We start from the raw sequence: 18,354 nt of genomic DNA, 5'->3' as shown, positions 1-18,354 counted from the left end.
CAGGTATCTACCAAAACACGGTGACATCAGCCCCGCTGCTCTACTACATTCTAGCCATCAAACAGACAACACTTCACATCTTGACCCAAATAATACATTATCAAAGCCCAATTGCTCCGAACAACGCACACTGAAGTCTTCTCCGGTGACGCTGATACTTTCCGACCACAGAGATGGAAATAGATTCCTATGAGAATGAGAAAACAGTTCACAAATTCAATGACCTTTTGTTTTAGAAACTGAGAGCTAAAATGCTAAACATAAGTACCTGTGATGCCCAGTGACGTGCACCCAGTGACAGACATTTCCCATCTCCAACATCACACAGAACAACAAATGACACATACTTAACTTGCAAAGTTGACATCAAATCCCCTTCCATTTTGGGAATTAAATACTTCATGTCCCCCACAGGCATACTTCTACTTCACTTGTTCTTTGCCCAACTGGATCCCCATCTTCACACAAAACCTACAATGATAAAAACATTTCATGACACTCACAGTACACACTGACTGACACCATGAAGACCATCTCAAACCATCTGTGATTACACACCCAGCACCTATTTCTGCATCACTCTTTTCCATTCCCCCACAAGCAAATGCAACACCAACTGCATACACCGTGACACCTTCTTTTACAGATTATCGATACTAGTATCCCAACATGTACATCCACATACATGCATCAGAAAGCGAACAAGACTTTAAAAGAACAGCACACGATACAAAACACAGAAAAATAACCAGAGTACTCACTCTTTTTCCACCAGATGGGGCTTCACATCTATCCTTCTTTCACAAACTGCACCTCTTGAAGCCTCTTAAGGATCTGCAAACACAAAATAAGAATCCAACAAGGACTCAAAGTCAAACCCACAGATGATGCAACAAATCCCACCCTATTTCTTCAACAAACCATCTACGGGAACACAGGAATCACCAGTCATGAAATTCCCTCACCCTTCCCTTGAACTGCAACTCCTCAGTCCCATTACATATTTTCCACACGCGCCTCCCCACCAATACCCCTTCCCTGAGGAATATCAACACATCACACAATATATTCAAGGAAAACTACTCAACATTTTAGGGCAAACACGACAACACTCTCACTAACCACCCACCTAAGTCCAACCTTCTTCTACAGAACAAGCAACAACTTAACCCAAATATTGTCTTCTCCATCTGTTGTCTCACACACAAAACTGGTGATGAACCCATTCATCATAAACCCACCTTATCTAACACAGAAAAAAACACACTCCCATCAACAGGACTGCACTAAATGCTCTAACTTAACACTTACCTCATGGATGCAAACAGCTCCTCTGTGCCCACTGGCACCATATTTACAAGAACCCATGTAAACCAAACGGGGCACACTTGCTACAGCCCATTCCCTCAGTTCTGGACTCAAATACCCCTGTGGCACACAAACAATAAACACCAGATTATTGCTAATGCTCACAACACCACAATACCACACTCCCTTTGCTAAACTAACCTATTTGACACCGTGAAAGAGCCCCAGCACATTCCTACCTACAATGAAGCAGCAACAAACTACTTCTATACATTTAAAATCAACATGCAAAATACTCACATTTACACAGTACTCATGGCCCTTTCCCAACACTGACAGGGGCCCATCGGTAACTAGGATGCTCACATCCTCCTCAGAAAACCAACACCCAATAGAGGACAGACAAACAGGATAGTGGTGATCAGTGATGCAAACCCAGTGCCATTTATGAGAGAAGAAGGGAGAATGGAGCATCTCTAGTTACAGACAGGTCACTCTTCCATCAGTCAACTTCCTCCACAGAAAACTCCCACTCCCATTCAATGAGCTGCCTCATGAACCCATTACAAACAGGCAGGCTTCGGAGGACTCCCATCCCTACAGCCTCAACAGCACACATACTTTTTGACCATCAAATCCTCCAGCAGATACTTAACTTTGACAGCCACTCCCGATCGCCTTTTCCTTTGTACATGGGCCTTCGCTCCCATACATCGACATCTATACAGCAATGCAGTGACAGTCAAACAGATGTAGTCACAACCCTCCACAGAATGACACAACACGATACCAGATCTGCATGCGTCTGCAAATACAAACAAAGCTCAACTGCAAACCTACTCACAACATGCACAGCTACACAATTCAAAAGAGGACCTCAACTACATACTGCTTCCTGAAGAAAAGGAATAAATAATACAAATTACACCCCCCACACACAGACAAGCACCCACCCACCCCAGACACTCATCCACATATTACTAGCCCTCCCCACATCCCACCACAACAGCAGCCCTTCGCTAACTAGGATGCTCACATCCTCCTCAGAAAACCACAACCATGTAGAAGACGTATAAAGGATGAAGTGGTGAACTGCCATGCAAACCCAGTACCACGTGAGAAAAAAGAACTGAGAACAGAGCATCTCTAGTTACAGATGGGTCACTCTCCCAGCAATCAACCTTCATCCATGGAAAACACAAACTCCCTCCCTCCATACAACAAGCTCCCACCCACCCCTTACGTGCCCATTAAGAACAGACACAGTTTAGAGGACTCCCATCCATAAACGAAAAGCCTCAATATCTCAAATACTTCTGACCATAAAAGCCGTCAGCAAATACTTAACTTTGACAGCCACTCCCAATCTCAATATCTTCTTTTCCTTGCTACAGAGGCCTTCCCTCCCATACATCAACATCTGTACAGCAGTTCAGTGACAGTCAAACAGATGAAGTCACAATCCTCCACAGAAAGACACAACACGATACCAGATCTGGAGGCATCTGCAAATACAAACAAAGCTTAACTGAAAAACCAACTCACAAAGCACCCAACTACACGGTATGAAAGATGACCTCACCTCCATACTGCTTCCAGAAGATAAGGAATATCTACTACACATTACACTCTACTCAGAGAAGCACCCACCCACCCTACAGACTCTCATCCACATATTGCTGGCCCTCCCCACGTCCCACCACGACAGGGGACCATCGCTAACTAGGATGCTCACATCCTCCTCGGAAAACCACAACCATGTAGAAGATGGAGAAAAGATGAAGTGGTGACCTATCATGCAAACCCAATGCCGTGTAAGAAAAAATAACTGAGAACGGAGCATCGCTAGTTACTGACAGGTCACTCTCGCAGCAATCGACTTTCCTCCAAGGAAAGTGCACACTCCCTCCATACAGTAAACTCCCTAATGCACCCATTAAGAATGGGCAGGGTGTAGAGGACTCCCATCCCTAAACAAGGCTCCTCAACGGCTCAAATACTTCTATCAAACCATTCAGGAGATACTTAACTTTGACGGCCACTCCTGCTCTCAAGAAGGTCTTTTCCTTTCTCCAAGGGCCTTCGCTGCCATACATCAATAGCCATACAGCGATGTCATGACTGTCAAGGAGATGTAGTCACAACCCTCCATGGAATCAGATCCTGTACCAAGTAGTCTTGACACATCTGCAAATAAAAACAAAGTTTGACAGCAAATCTCAGTTATAAACTCGACTCACAAAGCTCCTAACTGCACAATATGAAAAATGACCGCACCTACATACTGCTTCCTTGAGAAGGAACACCTACTACTAATTGCACCCCACCCCTCAGAGCACCCCACCCCAAACACTCATCCACACAGAAAATAGCTACACCTCTACACACTCGTGCCCCTCCCCCTTTCCCTACACCACAGGGGCCTGTTGCTAACTAGGATGCTCACATCCTCCTCAGAAAACCACAACCATGTAGAAGATGGAGAAAAGATGAAGTGATGACCTATCATGCAAACCCAGTGCCGTGTAAGAAAAAAGAACTGAGAACGGAGCATCGCTAGTTACTGACAGGTCACTCTCGCAGCAATCGACTTTCCTCCAAGGAAAGTGCACACTCCCTCCATACAGTAAACTCCCTAATGCACCCATTAAGAATGGCCAGGGTGTAGAGGACTCCCATCCCTAAACAAGGCTCCTCAACGGCTCAAATACTTCTGACTATCAAACCATTCAGGAGATACTTAACTTTGACGGCCACTCCTGCTCTCAAGAAGGTCTTTTCCTTTCTCCAAGGGCCTTCGCTGCCATACATCAATAGCCATACAGCGATGTCATGACTGTCAAGGAGATGTAGTCACAACCCTCCATGGAATCAGATCCTGTACCAAGTAGTCTTGACACATCTGCAAATAAAAACAAAGTTTGATAGCAAATTCTCAGTTATAAACTCAACTCACAAAGCTCCTAACTGCACAATATGAAAAATGACCGCACCTACATACTGCTTCCTTGAGAAGGAACACCTACTACTAATTGCACCCCACCCCTCAGAGCACCCCACCCCAAACACACATCCACACAGAAAATAGCTACACCTCTACACACTCATGCCCCTCCCCCTTTCCCTACACCGCAGGGGCCTGTCGCTAACTAGGATGCTCACATCCTCCTCGGAAAACCACACCCATGTAGAGGAGAACACAATGATGAATTGGTGACCTGTCATGCAAACCCACTGCTGTGTAAGAGAGGAATTGAGAATGGAGCATCTCTAGTTACAGACAGATCAAGCTGCCAGCAATCAATCAATCTCCATACAACAAGCACCCACCCACCACTCACAGGCCCATTAAGAATGGACAAACTTTAGATAACTCCCATAACTAATGAAAGCACCTCAACATCACAAACGCTTCTGACCATCAAACCCTTTCGCATATACTGATATTTGGAAATTGGACAGGAGCTCCCCCTCTCAATGTCCCCTTTGCCTCGGTAGACAGGCCTTCACTCCCATATGTTGAAATCACTCACAAACATACAGCACCAGCATGACAGTCAAAAATAAAAATATTCACAACCTTTAATGTCACAAGGCACCTTGGTACCAGATCTGGATACAGCTGCAAATATGAAGAAGGCTTATGACAAAATACACAAGGTTAAACCACAAAACTCTTACTAAATATTACAGTTTCCTCAGACCGGTCCCCACCTAACCCAAACAGAATACTGTAATTCTTCTACAACAGTCCAACACCACAGATGTGCCACTGGTACTGGATATGGGTGTTTAACAGATGCTCTATCAGAAACAACCCCCAATGTATTCCCTCCCAATGAAAATAAAAATCATAAATCAAACACACTATGAACAACCTGAAATGAAATAAAAACACATTACACAGCAATAAGACAAGGAAAACAGTACATTAACATGTCATCATTACCCTGTATCAATACTCACCATGACTAAAAACACCCATAGAAGCACCTATGCACATCTCTTTGGACCACCACAAAGCTGAATGACTTCAGGTGACAATACACCAGCTTATATACTGCCTAAGCTCCACCCCCTCCATTTCCCAGCATGCCTTAGAAGCCAAAGGCAGCTATAAATACAGACTCAGGTGCCACAGAAACTCTTTAGTTCATTTCTAGCTTGACAGCAGGAAGCACTGTTCCTCTTGATGTAGTGATCAACCTTTCATCTTACAATGTGAATCTATAGAAGATTCAAACTCTATCACCAGGTAACACTATAATTACCATATTTCAGATTCCTAAAAAGAAAATGCTACCTGCAGAGAGTATGTGACTCCACGGTAGGTGCACTTGGGGGGTTGCTGAAAGAGGTATCTCAATTCCCCCAAATCAGACCCCCACACCTAAGAGAGACCCATGCCCTAAAGAAGAGCACCTAAGTTGCATACCTTTTGAATTTTTTTACTCATCCTACAGTGGGCCAGATCTTCGGCAGCATTTCAGTGGCAGCTCCTTCACTCGCTATCAGTCTTCGGCGGCATTTCAGTGATGGGTCCTTCAGTGCCACGGAAGACCAGGAGCAAGTGAACAGCCCGCCGCCAAAGTGCCGCCAAACACCCAGACCACCGCTGGGTATTCAAATTGAGCCCCACACTTCCTAAAGCTGGCCCTGCTTGCCACCCATAGCATTGCACCACCAGCAGGGCAAACTGAGGCTGCACAGCAGTAGGGACAGCAGGGGACAGCCAGAGGCTAGTTTCCCAAGCCAGGAGCTCAGGGGCTGGACAGGAGGGATCCACGGACCAGATGTGGCCAGCGGGCCGTAGTTTGTCCATCTCTGTCTTAAGGCAATGTCACCACCCTCAGCAGCATCACAGACATAAGGGTCGCATAGCATATTGCCACCCTTGCACCTCCACTGCTGCTGCAGCTTGTGCTGCCTGGCACTCGTCATACAGCTCAAGGCCGACTTCATGCTGTCAAACAGGGGGCTGGAACTTGCCATAGCCCACAGCCCTCTGGCCGCTCATGGCTCACCAGAGGCAACATTTCATATTGAGGCAGTGAGGCAATTTTAATGATGATTCCAGGGGCTAGTTGAGCACCTGAAAACTCCAGGTTTCTTCCACATAATAATTTAAATAAATAATGTGGCTTTAACTGGACTTTGTATCTGTTTCAATTAAAGAATAAGGATTTAGCTGGCAGGAGTATTGTATCTATGTAAGTTTACACCAATCAGGAGATAAGACAGTCCCACTTCCAAGCATCAGGTTGTCAGTTCTGGAGCTTTAACAATTATATCAGAAACACAATTTTCATATTTTGTACACTAGCTTTAATACAGATATATACAAATTGAAAAAATAAACAAACTCTGCTTAATATCCACTTAACACACACTCTGCATTTACTGCCATTATCTAGTCAACATTAAATAAATACTCTTTAGCACAGTGAAAAACCATTCACTAAAAAAACATTATTAATGTGTTGTTTTCTCTTTTATTAAGAAAGGAAATTAATGTCTCTAAATATTTTTGCATTTATGTTTACCTATCAAAATCACGTACATGACTCACTAACATTTGATTCCATCATGGCTATTAGTATCATACATGGAACTACATTTATTTTCATACAAGTGTTAAGGTCTTTTGCAGATATCACTAAAAATACGATTTGAAAATAAGCAACCTTCATTTGCAGTGTCTAAAGTTGTGCGTTGAAGCAAAATTTATGCTCTAGCAGGATACTATTATTTGATTGCCAGACTTTTATCATATTGTGCTCTATCATTGTTGTTGTTTTAAATCATGAATTACAATTATGCCAGCCATGGCCAGGTGAGGCATTTTAGAACTCACTTCTACCTTAACTTTAATTCTTAGAGTAGTAGTAAAATTATGAAATGCACAGACCACAGAAACAAATAAACGAAGAGTACTGTAATCCTTCAAATGCACTGTACACATATTACTTCTGTTGAAAGAATAAAATAGTAGAGACTATAACAGTCCAACCATGTATGTGAAAGAGAGAGGCTGTGTGTGTTCAGGGAATGAGAGAGACAGCACACTCTCACTTTAAGCAGAGACCTCACTATTCAGAAGGGTTGTTGAGTCCATCAGCAGCACTCAGCATCTGCTACTCATAACCCAGAGGCAACATCACAGATGCCTGTAACACCCCCACACACACCCCGAAACATCAGCCCCTGCCCTCTGCACAGCAGACAAGAGGTTCCCATGACCAGCTTTGCATGGAGCTGCGCCAAGCACAGGGGCACTGATACAGAGGGCACAAGGGAGCCATGCCCCATTGCTTCTAATATCACTTTTTACAAGCCATAAGGGCAAGAAACATCCCTGTTTCTCAACAGGACAGGATTCAGGACACACCTCGTGTTCCCATGAGGCATACTATTGATGACACACCTCTCTTGTTTCTGGGGGTGGCAGTATTCAGGATACACCCCTTGTTTCTAGGGAGACGCCAATTCATGATACATTTTGTTTCTGGGGGACTACAATTCAGGTCATATCCTTTGTTTCTGGGGAGACAGTATTCAGGATTCACCCCTTGTTTCTGGGGAGACTACAATTCACAACACACCCTTTGTTTCTGGAGGGGACATTATTCAGGATACACCTCTTGTTTCTGGGGAGACAGTATTTAGGAAACACCTCTTCTTTCTGGGGGTACTACAACTCAGGACACACTTTGTTTCTGGGGAGACTGCATTTCACGACACACCCTTTGTTTCTGGAGGGGACATTATTCAGGATACACCTCTTGTTTCTGGGGGAGACAGTATTCAGGATACACCTCTTGTTTCTGGGGGGACTACAACTCAGGACACACCCTTTGTTTCTAGGGGGACTCCAATTTGCGACTCACCCTTTGTTTCTGGGGAGACTGCATTTCACGACACACCCTTTGTTTCTGGGGAGACCATATTCAGGATACACCCCTTGTTTCTGGTGGGACTACAATTCAGGACACACCCTTTGTTTCTGGTGCGACTCCAATTCACGACACATTCTGTTCTGGGGAAACAGAATTCAGGACACACCCTTTGTTTCTGGGGGGACTCTATTCAGGATACACCTCTTGTTTCTGGGGAGACATTATTCAGGATACACCGCTTGTTTCTGGTGGGACTACAACTCAGGACACACCCTTTGTTTCTGGGGGGACTCCAATTTGCGACTCATCCTTTGTTTCTGGGGAGACTGCATTTCACGACACACCCTTTGTTTCTGGGGAGACCGTATTCAGGTACACCCCTTGTTTCTGGTAGGACTACAATTCAGGACACACCCTTTGTTCCTGGGGGGGGGACATTATTCAGGAGACACCTCTTGTTTCTGGGGGAGACAGTATTCAGGATACACCCTTTGTTTCTGGAGGGACTACAACTTGCTACTCACCCTTTGTTTCTGGGGCGACTGCATTTAGGATACACCTCTTGTTTCTGGTGGGACTACAATTCAGGACACACCCTTTGTTTCTAGGGGGACTCCAATTTGCGACACATTCTGTTTCTGGGGGACTACAATTCAGGTCACATCCTTTGTTTCTGGAGGGGACATTATTCAGGATACGCCTCTTGTTTCTGGGGAGACAGTATTCAGGATACACCTCTTGTTTCTGGGGGAGACAGTATTCAGGATACACCCTTTGTTTCTGGAGGGACTACAATTTGCTACTCACCCTTTGTTTCTGGGGAGACTGCATTTAGGATACACCTCTTGTTTCTGGGGGACTGCAATTCACGATACACCCTTTGTTTCTGGAGGGGACATTATTCAGGATACACCCCTTGTTTCTGGTGGAACTGCAACTCAGGACACACCCTTTGTTTCTAGGGGGACTCCAATTTCCGACTCACCCTTTGTTTCTGGGGAGACTGCATTTCATGACACACCCTTTGTTTCTGGGGAGACCGTATTCAGGATACACCCCTTGTTTCTGGTGGGACTACAACTCAGGACACACCCTTTGTTTCTGGGGGGACTCCAATTCACGACACATCCTGTTCTGGGGAACTAGAATTCAGGACACACCCTTTGTTTCTGGGGGGACTCCAATTCACAACACACCCTTTGTTTCTGGAGGAGACATTATTCAGGATACACCTCTTGTTTCTGGAGAGACAGTATTTAGGAAACACCTCTTGTTTCTGGGGGAGACAGTATTCAGGATACACCTCTTGTTTCTGGGAGGACTGCAATTCACGATACACCCTTTGTTTCTGGAGGGGACAATTATTCAGGATACACCTCTTGTTTCTGGGGAGACTGAATTTAGGATACACCCTTTGTTTCTTGTAGGACTACAATTCAGGACACACCCTTTGTTTCCAGGGGGACTCCAATTTGCGACTCACCCTTTGTTTCTGGGGAGACAGTATTCAGGATACACCCCTTGTTTCTGGGGAGACTACAATTCACAACACACCCTTTGTTTCTGGAGGGGACATTATTCAGGATACACCTCTTGTTTCTGGGGAGACAGTATTTAGGATACACCTCTTGTTTCTGGGGAGACAGTATTTAGGAAACACCTCTTCTTTCTGGGGGTACTACAACTCAGGACACACTTTGTTTCTGGGGAGACTGCATTTCACGACACACCCTTTGTTTCTGGAGGGGACATTATTCAGGATACACCTCTTGTTTCTGGGGGGACTACAACTCAGGACACACCCTTTGTTTCTAGGGGGACTCCAATTTGCGACTCACCCTTTGTTTCTGGGGAGACTGCATTTCACGACACACCCTTTGTTTCTGGGGAGACCATATTCAGGATACACCCCTTGTTTCTGGTGGGACTACAATTCAGGACACACCCTTTGTTACTGGGCGGACTCCAATTCACGACACATTCTGTTTCTGAGGGACTACAATTCAGGTCACATCCTTTGTTTCTGGAGGGGACATTATTCAGGATACACCTCTTGTTTCTGGGGAGACATTATTCAGGATACACCCCTTGTTTCTGGTGCGACTCCAATTCACGACACATTCTGTTCTGGGGAACTAGAATTCAGGACACACCCTTTGTTTCTGGGGAGACTGCATTTCACAGCACACCCTTTGTTTCTGGGGAGACCGTATTCAGGATACACCCCTTGTTTCTGATAGGACTACAATTCAGGACACACCCTTTGTTTCTGGAGGGGACAGTATTCAGCGATCACTTCTCCTTTCTATTCATGACACAGCCCTTACATCCAGAGGGCAGGGGAGTCATAACACATCTCATATTCCTACAAAGGACACTATTCAGCACACACCCCTTGCTCCCAGGAGGAGTACGATCTATGACGCACCTCTTGTTTCTGCAGGGGGACCACAATTCATGACGCACCCCTTGTTTCTTCAGGGAGCACTATTCAGGGGACACCACTTGTTTCCAGAGGGGCCAGTATTTGTGACTCACCCCTTGTTTCTGGAGGGCAGAGTACTCATAACACATCTCACGTGCCCAGCAGGGACAGTACGCAGGCCACACCGCTTCTTCTCACCAGGAGTACTATTGATCACACGTCCCTGCTTTCTGAAGGGAACGTTATTCAAGACACACCTCTTGTTTCCAGAGGGGACACTATTCAGAACTCACCCCTTGTTCCCAGGAGGAGTAATACTGATAAAACACATGTTTCGGGGAGAGGGGGCAACATGGAGGAGACAGTATTTGTGTTACACCTGTCGTTTCTGAAGCAGACATTATTCAGGGGACACCTCTTGTTGCCAAAGTATTCATGCCACACTCCATCTCCGGAGGACACTGTACTCATAACACATCTCTTGTTGCCAGAAAGGACGGTATTCAGGACACACCTCTTGTTCTCAGGAGGACTACTATTATAAGGGGTGACTCGTCTGGAGGGGACACTATTTGAGACACACCTCTCCAGAGGGAACAATATTCAGAACATACCTTTTGGTCCCGATGGGGACAGTATTTGTGACACACCTCTCCTTTCCATAGGGGACACTATTCAGGACTCACTTCTTTCAAATTAGGCTTCACAGAATTTACAAAGGACCCTCGGGGGTATGACAGGAAGCTCACAATGAGACAGATATATCCTTAAACACTTTTTATTAAAATCAATGAAATTGTAACTCTGGGTATTTTACCATTGACTTACTAAGGTACAATTGCATTACTGCTATTCAAAAGATACATATGATAATATAGTATTGTATGCAGCAAATCTTTGCTGCTTTTAAAGAAAGGGTGTAAGTATGTTAACCAAAGAATCCTGTGGCACCTTATAGACTAACAGACATTTTGCAGCATGAGCTTTCCTGGGTGAATACCCACTTCTTCAGATGCAAGTAGTGGAAATTTCCAGGGGCAGGTATATATGCAAGCAAGAAGTAAGCTAGAGATAACCAGGTTAGTTCAATCAGGGAGGATGAGGCCCTGTTCTAGCAGTTGAGGTGTGAAAACCAAGGGAGGAGAAACTGGTTCTGTAATTGGCAAGCCATTCGCAGTCTTTGACACCATCAGCTCAGGATTAAACAAATTTGCAGATGAACTGGAGCTCAGCAGTTTCTCTTTGAAGTCTGGTTCTAAAGTTTTTTTGCTGCAGGATGGCCACCTTAAGATCTGCTATTGTGTGGCCAGGGAGGTTGAAGTGTTCTCCTACAGGTTTTTGTATATTGCCATTCCTAATGTCTGATTTGTGTCCATTTATCCTTTTCCTTAGAGACTGCTATGTACATCGGCCAAACTGGACAGAGGGGCATTGCTGGCATATGATGGCATATATTACATTGGTGGACTTGCAGGTGAATGAACCGGTGATGGTGTGGCTGATCTGGTTAGGTCCTGTGATGATGTTGCTGGTGTAGATATGTGGGCAGAGTTGGCATCGAGGTTTGTTGCATGGATTGGTTCCTGAGCTAGAGTTGCTATGGTGTGGTGTGCAGTTGCTGGTGAGAATATACTTCAGGTTGGCAGGTTGTCTGCGGGCGAGGACTGGCCTGCCACCCAAGGCCTGTGAAAGTGTGGGACCATTGTCCAGGATGGGTTGTAGATCCCTGATGATGCATTGGAGGGATTTTAGCTGGGGACTGTATGTGATGGCCAGTGGAGTCCTGTTGGTTTCTTTCTTGGGTTTGTCTTGCAGTAGGAGGCTTCTGGGTACACGTCTGGCTCTACTGATCTGTTTCCTTATTTCCTTGTGTGGGTACTGTAGTCTTGAGAATGCTTGGTGGAGATTTTCTAGGTGTTGGTCTCTGTCTGCGGGGTTAGACCAGATATGGTTGTACCTCAGTGCTTGGCTGTAGACAATGGATCTTGTGGTGTGTCTGGGATGGAAGCTGGAGGCATGAAGGTAGGCATAGCGGTCGGTAGGTTTTCAGTATAGGGTGGTGTTAATGTGACCATCACTTATTTGCACTTATCTCCCGTGTAGATTGGTCCAGGCTGAGGTCGATGGAGGGGTGGAAGCTGTTGAAATCGTGGTGGAATTTTTCCAGAGTCTCCTTCCCATGGGTCCAGATGATGAAGATGTCATCAATGTAGCATAGGTAGAGAAGGGGCATGAGTGGACGGGAGCTGAGGAAGCATTTTTCCAGGTCAGCCATAAAAATATTGGCATATTGTGGGGCCATGCGGGCAGGGCCGCCCAGAGGATTCCAGGGGCCCGGGATCTTTGGCGGCGGGGGGCCCTTCCGTTCCGGGACCCGCTGCCGAAGTGCCCCGAAGACCCACGGCGGGGGCCCCCCGCCGCCAAATTACCGCCAAAGCGGGACCCGCCGTCGAAGCGCAGCCCGGTCTTCGGTGGTAATTCGGCGGTGGGTCCCGGAACAGAAGGGCCCCCCCGCCGCCGAATTGCCACCAAAGACTGAGCTGAACTTCGGTGGCGGGTCCCACTCCATCTTCGGCAGTAATTCACCAGTGGGGAGTCCTTCCGCCCCGGAGCGCAAGGACCCTCCGCCAGCAAAGACCGGGAGCGGAAGAAGCTCCTGCACCCGGCCCCGCAAGAGTTTTCCGCACCCCGCTCCAGGGGCCCCAAAAAACTCTGGTGGGGGCCTCTGTGGGACTCGGGGCCTGGGGCAAATTGCCCCTCTTGCCCCCCCCCCCCCCGGGCGGCCCTGCATGCGGGTGCCCATAGTGATGCCACTGATCTGGAGATATATATTGTCATTAAATTTGAAATAGTTGTGTGTAAGGATAAAGGCACAGAGCTCAGCAACCAGTTGTGCTGTGGCATCATCAGGGATACTGTTCCTGACAGCTTGTATTCCATCAGTGTGTGGGATGTTTGTGTAGAGAGCCTCTACATCCATGGTGGCTAGGATGGTGTTTTCTGGAAGGTCACCAATGCATTGTAGTTTCCTCAGGAAATCAGTGATGTCACGGAGATAGCTGGGAGTGCTGGTAACATAGGGTCTGAGTAGAGAGTCTACATATCCAGACAGTCCTTCAGTGAGACTTCGAATGCCCGAAATGACGGGGCGTCCAGGATTTCCAGGTTTGTGGATCTTGGGTAGTAGATAACATACCCTTAGAGCCCCAACCAGGGTTATTCTGATTTGTTCCGGTGTTAGTGTAGGGAGTGTCCTGAGTAGATGGTGCAGTTTCTTAGTGTATTCCTCAGTGGGATCTGAGGGAAATAGCCTGTAAAATTTGGTATTGGAGAGTTGTCTGGCAGCCTCCTTTTGGTAGTCAGACCTGTTCATGATGACAACAGCACCTCCTTTATCACCCTCTTTGATTATAATGTCAGGATGGTTTCTGAGGCTGTGGATGGCATTGCGTTCTGCACGACTTAGGTTGTGAGGCAAGCAATGTTGTTTTTCCACAATTTCTGCCTGTGCACGTCGGCAGAAGCATTCAATGTATAGGTCCAGACTGTCATTTCGACCCTCAGGAGGAGTCCATGTGGAGTTCTTCCATGGGTACCTGCCACATGGACCAACTGCTAGAACAGGGCCTCATCCTCCCTGATTGATCTAACCTCATTATCTCTAGCTTGCTTCTTGCTTGCATATATACCTGCCCCTGGAAATCTCTACTACTTGCATCCGACGAAGTGGGCATTCACCCACGAAAGCTCATGCTGCAAAACGTCTGTTAGTCTATAAGCTGCCACAGGATTCTTTGCTGCTTTTACAGAACCAGACTAACACAGCTACCCCTCTGATACTTTACACACTTTCTTGATAACCTGGGGGTAGGAGACACAGGACCAGCCTTCCAGCTTCAAGTTTCTTAATTTTTGATGCAGAGCTTAGAAAAACTAATGCTAAGAGCTAACTTAAAACCTAAGTTTAAGTTAGGGTTTATTGACTAATAAACAAAACTAAGAAGAAAAGCTTAGGGAAACCAAGCTTAAACTTTGTTTTAAGGGAACTAAACTAAGAACAACAAGGACAGCCTACTAATAATGGCTACTACTATCGTAGATAGAATAGAGTGAGTGACTGTGAGTAAGATAGAGTAAGTGAAAATGATAGAGCAGAGTGCAGTGAAGTGAAGTGCTCTAGCGAGGAGGGTCACCTCTTTTATAGGGCATAAGTGCCAGAAATCCTCCCTCCTATGCCCACAGTTTATTCCTCACCCACAAACGTTAGACTACACTTACTCCATAGGGTAATAGGTTTGTGTGTATTGATGACACGTATACAGCATACGCACATAAGTTTCCTTGTGGTGTCCCTGTTAAGTCTGTGGGTATAGGAGGGTTGAAACCCCCCCTATGCCATTCTTCATTATCTATGGGTCTAGGTAGAAGGTTACAGACATAGAAGTAAATAAGTATCCACGCCTATAACTTTTCACCTGTTAATACATCTATATTAAGAGCATTTACCCTGAAAAGTAAAGTTAACTTTCCTTAGCTTAACATACGGGATATAGCCTTAAAGTAATCTTGGCTGTAACCCAAGAGACCTCAAGTATTTGGTTTATTGTAATAGATATATTTTATATTAAACTTAAAATATATATGAAAAATCTATAAACCTATCTATCTATGCAAGCAAGCTGGTTAGTCCTATACGCTACATGACTCAGAATCAGGACAAGAGATTCTCCCATTGCATTCTCCTCTGAGCCGTTCAAACCTCCTTCACTCATTAGTTTTGAGTCATATTATTTACAAAAGTGCTAGCATCGTCATAATGGGGAAAAAACAAATAAACAAACCAACCAGCCAGCCTCCCCATCTGCAAACAATCTCATCTCAGTAGGAAAAGTCCTACAACAGACTTGGCCAACTGCAATGTAAACTCCAAATGATCTCACTGTATTTGAGATCCATTCAAATTCCCCATCCAGGTCTGTGACACTTTCATCTCAGGCCCTAAATTACTGTTTTAGGAGCAAAGAAAACAAATTGTGATCCACAAACAGAGGGCTGAAAACCCTGAGTCATAGGACACATTCAGTGGTGGAACTGTAGAAAGTGGAGAAGATCAATTCCACATGGCTCTAAAAGAGGAAACACTGCTGGAGTAATTCAGAAGGTGGGAATCCTTCTGACACACCACTGTTTCAGGTATCACAGAAGTTGAAAAAAACCAACACTTTTCCCCCTCTCGGTCATAGAGTCACCAGGCGATGCTCTGGAACTACTCCATACAAAGCCAGTCAGGACTCTGGGGGAGCCTCCTCTCTCTGAGCACACAGTCAGGGGAAGAAGCTTACACAGCTTCAACTTTCCTGGGTCTGATCGCAAAGCATTCAGCATCCCCTCCCTGCCTCACCCTGCGCTTCCCACAGCGAGTCTGCCCAGGCGGGATCCTGGGGAAGCCAGAGGGCCCTGCACCCCAGCTCCGCAGTCAGCAGTGACTCTCAGACAGCCGGGAGAACAGAAGTTTTATTATTCGACAGGAAGGCAGCGTAGAACGGAACTCGTTAGCACAGAAATCAATTACTTTCAGCCCAGTCCATCTTGGAGAGTTGTGGGCCAGATGCCCTGGATTCTCACTCTTCCAGTCCCCCCAAGCAGACTGCCAGCTTCCAGTGACCCAAACTCAGACACCCCCATTGCTCCCCCTCCTTGTCTTTGTGTCTCTTCCTGAGCAAAAAGTCACTCGGTTGCATCCCATTCCTGGGTCTCAGGTTACAAAGGCACCGTGTGATGGGTTCAGTCACAGACACCCACTCACAGGGACTGTCACCTGACGTACTGAAATGACCTCTGAGCCCATTTTCCCTGCCAGCTTGGGTCTTCCAAAACCCTGCCTTGTGAAGCCAGGCACGCTAGCCTGCTGCAACACAGACCCGGGGTTTGAACCACACCTCCAAAGCTGCAGGCTTTAAGTGAAAACAGCTCAGTAGCTTACTTGTCTCCAGCACACAGACACCCAGTTCCCAATGGGATCCAAACCCCCAAATAGATCCATTTCACTCTGTATAAAGCTTATATGGAGTAAATTCATAAATTGTCCATCCTCTGTAACACCGATAGAGAGAGATGCACAGCTGTTTGCTCCCCCAGGTATGAATCACTTACTTTGGGTTCATTAATAAATCCTACTTAACATCATTTTTGTTTAAGTGGTTTCAAGTAAAAACAGACAGAACAAAGTAAGACGCCCAGCAAAATAAAGCAAAAACACACAAGTTTAAGCCTAATACAGTAAGAAACTGATGACAGGTAATAGCTCACCCTCAGGAATGTTCCAATAAGCTTCTTTCACAGATCAGACTCCTTCTTAGTCTGGGCCCGATCCTTTCCCCAGGTAGTGTGAGTTCCAGCAGACATCTCGCTGGTAAGCAGGGGATTGCTCACGACTGGCCCCCTTTGTGCTGCTCCTCCCCCTTTTATAGTGTTGGCACAAGGCGGGAATCTTATCTCTCTGGGTCCCCACCCCTCCTGCTAAATGGAAAAGCACCAGGTTTAAGATGGATTTCAGTACCAGGTGGCATGGTCACATATCACTGTAAGACCCCTCATCTCGATTCCCCATGGGCTGGCCCACACCTACACAGGAAGGCGTTCAAGTAACTAAGGCCATTTACGACTGATTATTTCTGGAGCACCCTTAAAGGCCTCCACTTAATACATTTACATCAGAGAGACAAGTTTAGATCTTATTCTCCTAGCTCCAGATATAGAGATCATACATGCAAACACATAGGATGAACACACTCAGTAGATTACAAGCTTTCTAATGACACCATACAAGGGGTATTTAACATTATGTCATATTCAGAAGCATGTTTCCATAAAGCATATGGAGTGCAACATCACACACTTGTCACAGCATAGGTGCAGGCAGCTGGAGCAGCCTCACCCACCCCAGAGGTCTCAGCCAAAGTCACACACCCCTATTACCACCACAGAGGGAAACTGAGGCATACACTGTATTCATGCAAAACAGTAAAACTCACATAGGCTCAACAGTAAGACTCACATACAACATAACAAGGGAAAATCCCCACTTCGTCACACCCTCTATCCCTGCTCCTTCTCTGTTATATTTACATTGAGAAAAATGGGGCAGAACCCAGGGCAACGTGGGAATAACTGAGAATGAGACAATCTGTCCTGGTGACTAACAATCACTTTGCAGTGGGAGGAAAAGTATAAACGTGATGCTCCAAATTTCATAGAATCATAGAATATCAGAGTTGGAAGGGTCCTCAGGAGGTCATCTAGTCCAACCCCCTGCTCAAAGCAGGACCAATTCCCAACTAAATCATCCCAGCCAGGGCTTTGTCAAGCCTGACCTTAAAAACCTCTAAGGAAGGAGATTCCACCACCTCCCTAGGTAACCCATTCCAGTGTTTCACCACTCTCTGAAAAAGTTTTTCCTAATATCCAACCTAAACCTCCCCCTCTGCAACTTGAGACCATTACTCCTTGTTCTGTCATTGGGTACCACTGAGAACAGACTACAAAAAGTGATGGAGATTGTGGTGAGGAGATTTGCTACGTTACCCTGGCCACTATATGGGCTATTTTCTTCACTGAAAAAAATAGTTGTGTTTTTACATCAGGATCCCTAACTCAATCTAGCTAACTCCATGGAAGACCCTACCAGGGTCAAGGTCCAGGTAGATTTTAACCTCCATGTACTAA

The 18,354-nt window shown here is 45.8% G+C and overlaps 1 long non-coding RNA gene across 1 annotated transcript; it reads right to left on the bottom strand.

The window, feature by feature from the left end:
• Positions 1 to 395: 395 nt before the first annotated feature.
• On the bottom strand, positions 396 to 2,178 carry LOC123376677. Its single transcript, XR_006581886.1, has 3 exons — positions 1,312 to 2,178; positions 762 to 834; positions 396 to 471 (listed from the first exon to the last, which is right to left on the bottom strand). It is a non-coding gene; the product is annotated as an uncharacterized LOC123376677 (long non-coding RNA).
• Between the last annotated feature and the right edge of the window lie 16,176 nt (positions 2,179 to 18,354).

This window comes from Mauremys mutica, chromosome 8, assembly GCF_020497125.1.
Source record: "Mauremys mutica isolate MM-2020 ecotype Southern chromosome 8, ASM2049712v1, whole genome shotgun sequence".
In the NCBI taxonomy this organism is placed as follows: Eukaryota; Metazoa; Chordata; order Testudines; family Geoemydidae; genus Mauremys; species Mauremys mutica.
This window is presented reverse-complemented; position numbering and strand designations above follow the sequence as displayed.